Below are 6,521 nucleotides of genomic sequence, written 5' to 3'. Positions count from 1 at the left end.
AAGCCTCGAATTTCGGAAAAAACGACGGAAACAGAGTTGTACACCTAATAAGTGCTCCGTAGAAGAGTGCGACGTGATCTAAAAACTGTGGAAAGACATGAAAAACCACGAGCGAGTGGAACGCGAATTATTGGAGTAGTGCGGCAAATCGCTATTCTGGTGGAGTGTTTCGCGTGGCTGCAACAATGCGACGAGTGCATCGAGCAGCTCGAAGAACTTTGTCGTGCCAAGCGTCCGCGCCTCGCCGTTGGACAATCCGCGGTGGCGAGAATCGCGCGACTCGCGGGTGCAAAGTCGCAATTGGAGCGACGTTTCGTACACATTGATGGCGAGTACGCGAGTGGTGAGTACGCGAGTAGCAACGAACGATTTCTTGTCTGGCGAGAGATCGACGCCGTGTTCGAGAGTCGTATATTGACAGGTCCGATAATAAACTCTAATCACATCGAGCTGCGGCGGTTTTTAGAAGACGTTGGAAATGTAGCTCTAAAGACGCTGTAGAAAGACATGGTAGTGTAAAAGTGAACACCGCGTTCAACAGTGAGTTCGTGACGAAGGATAAACGTGCTAATAACAGCATAGTACAAAGAACAGCAAGATATACCGATACACCGATTTGCGCGAGTGGTACGGACAGCACATCCTATCCTAGCATCGTTCAAAGAGTTCCAGGAACGCGACAACGGGTAGGCATTGTCATGTATATTGAATTTGACTATCAATGTGAATAAACTAAATCATTCCATGCGCGCGGGATGTCACATCGAAGTGTCACGAGAAATAACGACGAAACGAGCGGTAATCAATGTTCGTACGACGGACAATGCATGCGTAATCAATGGTCGCCGCTCTGTACCCAGCTGAAAAGTATACGGAGCGGGAATCGTCCTATCCGCATTATACGATAATATTGAATCTCACAAACATTGAGTTTCCAATGACTTTAAAAGACATTTCTAAATTCGAATGGTTGAACACGGTGTCGGTCAACGTGTATGGTATTGAAAATGGACAGGTCCTTCCTCTGCGACTTACCGATGACAAGAAGAAGAAGCACGTCTCTTGTATCTACAAGATTCACACAACGGAACTTTGCATGAATCAAGAACCTGTCGTGTCTCGTGAGATCGCAAATTATTAGGAAAAAGAACAAGAAGTTTTTCTGTAAGTATAATAAGTATAATCGGTAAGTATAATAAGAAAAGCAAAAAAAAAACAGTAAAAAAGAAATAGTGAGAAATGATTTCTTTATTATTTATAGGTGTCTCCATTACTTCAGTTCGTGCGAAAAATTGCAATTGTACGAAGTGGACTGCCAGAAGATCAACGACTGCGCCATCCAACTGCCGAGCGAGAACGACAAGTGACTCGAATTTGGCAACTACAGCAACCAGGAACGAGTACCGTTCATCTATGCCGATCTGGAGTGCGTCCTACGTAAGACAGAATCCGACAAGGAAGACGCGTCGTCATAACGTATCAACGGCATGAAGTATTTAACATAGGCTATTACGTACGATGCGCGTACGATGATGCGTCTTCTTTGTTATAGTATTGTCGTATTACTTCCGTCGCAATGAAGACTGTATAACGTGGTTCGCGCAACTCAACAACTCAATGATTTGGCACATCGCGTGAAAAATATTGTATCCGCCAATGTGCCCATGGAAATGTTGTCTAAACAGCAATGAAGCATACTGTAGCGCGTCGCGTTGTCACATCTGCAAGAAACTGTTCGCGCCGGACGATACGCGAGTTCGCGATCATTGTCATCTCACCGGTAAATACCAGCGCATTCAAATTGTAACTTAAATTAAAAATTCGTTCTATGTTCCGATCGTATTTCATAATTTATCGGGCTATGATGCCCATTTTATAATTAAGGAAATAGCTACTGCACGATGGACATATAGATATACTACCGATAATGAAGGAAAAATATATTTCATTCACTAAACATGTCGATAGCACCAAAGACAAAAATGAAAATGAATTTTCAGAAAAATGGTGTAAAATTAAGATTCATTGATTCTTTCAAATTTCTAAATACAAGCCTCGATAAATTGGCGTCATATCTCGACAAAGATAAATTAAAAATTATACGTTTCGAATTTTGCAAGTTCAGCGCGGAGGATTTTGATCTTCTCACACGAAAAGATGTCTTTCCGTACGAATACATCGACTGCGTTGAAAAATTGCAAGACACGCGCTTACCACAGCGCGAATTATTTTTCAGTTCGTTGACAGGCGATACCGTATCCGAGAGCGATTACGCTCACGCCATGAACGTATGGCAGCGATTCTCCATCTGAACGCTCGGCGAGTACAGTGATTTATACTTGAAAACTGATGTCTTGTTATTAGCCGACATTTTCGAAAATTTCCGCAATAGTTGCATCGCGAGTTACTGTCTCGATCCCGCGTATTATTATACATTGCCAGGTTTCACGTGGGACGCCATGCTGAAACATTCGCATGTAAGATTCGAGTTGCTCACCGACATTGATATGATTATCTTTATCGAGCGCGGTCTCAGTCAATGTTCCAGCAGATATGCACAGGATAATAACAAGTTCGTTTGTTCGATCCAAACCGTCGTTGTACTTGATGTACTACGATGTAAATAATTTGTACGGATGGGCGATGTGTCAACCTTTGCCATACGCCGAATTTCAATGGTTCGAAGACGCTATGAACTTTGACGTGAGCGCGATCGCTCCGGATTCATCCACCGGTTATATTCTCCAGTATCCGCAGCATTTACGCCCGACATACTGATCTACCTTTCTGCCCAACACGCGATAAACCGTCCGGCAAGCGCGAAGATAAACTTCTAGCGACGTTGTACGATAAGCAGCATTACGTCATCCACTATCGCAACCTGCAGCAATGTCCTCGTCACGGTCTTTGCGTAACAAAGCTCCACCTGGTGCTATAATTCACTCAATCTCCATGGCTCCGCGATTACATTGAACTCAATACACAATTTAGAACGCGCGCAAAAAACGATTTCGAAAAAAATTTGTATAAACTAATGAACGACGCGGTATTCGATAAGACCATGGAGAATGTGCGCAATCACGTTGATGTAAAATTAATAACAAAATGGAACGGACGGTGCGGAGGCAATGATTGCGAAACTGAATTTTCAGTGTCTTTGCGGAAAATTTGATCGCCGTCGAAATGCGCAAACTCGAGGTAAAGTTCGACAAACCGCGGGTATGTGCATACTCGACATATCGAAAGTCTACTTGTACGAATTTCACCACGAGTACATGTCACCGATGTATCGCGACAAATGCAAGATCATGTACCGATACGGACAGTCTCATTTACCATATAGAATGCGACGATGTTTACAAGAATATGAAACGCTATATCGCTAAATTCGACACGAGCGATTATCCGGCAGACAACGTGTACAGTATGCCTCTCGCGAACAAAAAAGTACCCGGCTTGATGAAGGACGAAAATAATGGTGCGATAATGATCGAATTCATTGGACTGAGAGCGAAGATGTATACGGTGAGAGTGGACGATAAGAAGGACACTAAAAAGACAAAAAGTGTAAAGAATAACGTCGTAGCGCGAATAATAACGTTCGATGATTACACGTGGTATTTGAACGAAGAGATCGAAATGATTCGCCGTGTATGCAAGCTAAATTACACGAAGTGTACACGATATCGAAAATCGCTCTGAAACCATACGACGACAAACGATACATCGTACCGGACTCGACGGAGACGTTACCGTCGGGGCATTGGTGGATAATATTTGTAATATATGTTACTATTATATATTACTTATTGTAATTTACACTTTTTTTCACATTTACAAGTATTATTAGCATGTTTTTATGTAATTGCATTTATTATTAGTATTATTATATTTTCATATAATACATCGTATGTTTTTAACATTTTATTACTAGTATTATATTACTAGTATTTCAATTTTACATTTTATGTACTCCATATTACTATTATGTACTACTATTAATTTTAATTTACACGTAATGAATGTTTTTGTTTACATTTATATAAGTATTATTATGTTTTATGTAGTATCATTTATTATATATTATTATTATTTTTCATTTCATGTATCGTACATTTATATCTGTTTATTCCAAAACGAAGATGAAAAGGATAATAAAAAAAAAATACGTTTATATATTTATATTGATATATTTTTTTATATGTAGAAATAAAAATACATGAATCAAAATTTTATTAAATGACATTGTTTTTGTATATCCATGAATTGTGCGATCCATCGAATCCTAGCCACTTAACGTACACTTTATCTCCTTTCCGGCGCAGTACTTTCTCCAGCGATACACGTTCAGATGAGTAGCGCGATGCAACTCATGCTCATAAAACGCTCCAGCGACGGATTTTCCGCGATAATCCTCGAGTAGATAGGTTACGGGATTGGTACGCTGTATCTTAACGATTGTAAATACCTCGGTGGTCCAATTTGGTGTGTAACCCTTCTCAAAAATCATCTTGCACTTGCTCACGCGTACTGAATTGCCCACTTTAAATTTTGACGGACCAGCATCTTTGTCGCGCTGTAAACCATGTCCAAGAATCGTTCGGTGATCGCAGGAGTTACGTCAGCAGGTCGCATGCCAATAGTCCGATGCTTACGCGCGTTGTAATCTGACACGAGACGCGATAGTTCGTCGATCCACTTATAATTACCGTTGAGTGTAAACATCTTCCACATGTCATTTTTGAGCGTGCGATTAAACCGCTCGACTACTGACGCTTTCAATGTCGAATACATGGAATAGTGATTAACGTCGTGTTTTTTCAAGATTTTCTGCATATTGGCATTGTAAAATTCCTTCCCCATATCTGTTTGTAAATTTTTCGGACATCTTTCATTCACTTGAATTATCTCAGCGATAACATTAGCCGTTTCACTTCCACCTTTGCTCTTGAACGGCGTACTTGCTCAACATATCGATGACAGTGAGTATATAGTGGTGGCCTCTGTTGAAGCCTTAGTACGGATCTCGACGATATCAGCCTGCCACAGATCGTCGTATCCTCGAACTATGCGGAAAATTTCTTCTCGCCGGAGCATGCAATTCCTCGACGAATCGATGTCTCTCGGAGCTAATTTTTTTCTTTTCTCTGAATCTTTTTTTCAATGATTCAATGCGTAATACACAGAGCAAAAGAATTTTTTTTTCTCACTAACATCACTCCACTGACTCGTTTCGTCTATACGCGATTTAATTAATAATAAGACCAGCTTCGCTGATCGCATCGAAGTTCCTCGATGGTCGACAACATCTCGTTGAGCGTTGTTGCCTGCTCGGTGCGAAGCGTCGAGCAATCGTAGACGATCCACGAGTTCGTTGGGATCATCCCAATGCACGTAATCAATCACGTTGTCATTCAATATCATTGCATGAGATAATCCTTTTCCAGATTTCTTCTTCTGTTTCTTGATCGACAACGGCACGATTACGTATTACTTGTATTCCCTATTGCTCAATAATCGGCCCTGCGATTGATACTTATGTTTGTGCATATTCGTCGCCAGCAGCATGCTCTTGTACTTGTTCATATCGTTTTCCGTGTAAAGAAGATCATCGGGAATTCTTTTGAAAATCAACTTGTAAAGACCAGGTGTACCGACATATCATCATCACACCATCGATAATTATGTTGTCCGCATCATCCATGTCGAAACGTTTATTGCCAAACAATCCATCCTTGTGTAGGTAAACGTACACATAATCTACATCGCTCTTCTGTTTATCTCGCGTTCCCCTCAGGACAGCCCCCTCGACGTACTTTTGACCCAGTGGACCCAAGCCGGCTCGTAACGCCTCTCGATCTTCCGACGTTTGCAACCGATTTTGAACCTTCGTCGCTAGCGAGTCTTCCATCATTTTGAAAACATTGACATCCAATGACATCCAACTCTATCGTTAGTTCGATTTTGGTACGCGGAGTGGAAGTTATCGACTGTACACGATCATGCGATTGATCATCGGATTTACGCGGAGTCGCGGAACGCTCGAACGTCTCGCTCGCTTTCTCTTTCTCCTCCTTATTTTTCTCCTCCTCTTCCTCCTCTTTTCTCTCACTTGAAGGCAGACACTGCGTCATCGTCGCGCGACTGTTTCTTTATTGCGCGCACGGGGTTGTCAACAATCTGCTGCAGAGATATGATAATAGGTTTAAAATGCCTGTCCTCCTTGATTCTACCGGTTTTTAGAGTTTCTCTCGATGTTTCTTGAGGTTCGACTCGCTCGTCTTTTCGATCTCCCTCGCAATTTTTTCACGCGCACGCACATCAGCCATATTCGTCTCTGGCGAAGTATCGACAACGACTAGTCACGTTACAGTATCGCGAACTTGGTATCCCTTTCTGTATCTCCTGTCTTTAAGCGCATTATCCTTGTCTATCACTAAAAATCCATATTTTTTTTGCCAACAATCGCGACACAACAAACAAAATTCATCATACATGTCGGTATTCACGTGATCGTTGTA

The 6,521-nt window shown here is 41.6% G+C and overlaps 2 pseudogenes; one reads left to right on the top strand and one right to left on the bottom strand.

The window, feature by feature from the left end:
• Positions 1 to 744: 744 nt before the first annotated feature.
• On the top strand, positions 745 to 1,475 carry LOC108692421 (annotated as a pseudogene).
• Positions 1,476 to 4,235: 2,760 nt separating this feature from the next.
• On the bottom strand, positions 4,236 to 5,914 carry LOC108692420 (annotated as a pseudogene).
• Between the last annotated feature and the right edge of the window lie 607 nt (positions 5,915 to 6,521).

The sequence above is a fragment of the Atta colombica genome, unplaced genomic scaffold, assembly GCF_001594045.1.
Source record: "Atta colombica isolate Treedump-2 unplaced genomic scaffold, Acol1.0 scaffold70, whole genome shotgun sequence".
NCBI lineage: Eukaryota > Metazoa > Arthropoda > Insecta > Hymenoptera > Formicidae > Atta > Atta colombica.
The sequence above is the reverse complement of the archived record's forward strand: the minus strand, read 5'-3'. Positions and strand labels throughout refer to the sequence as shown.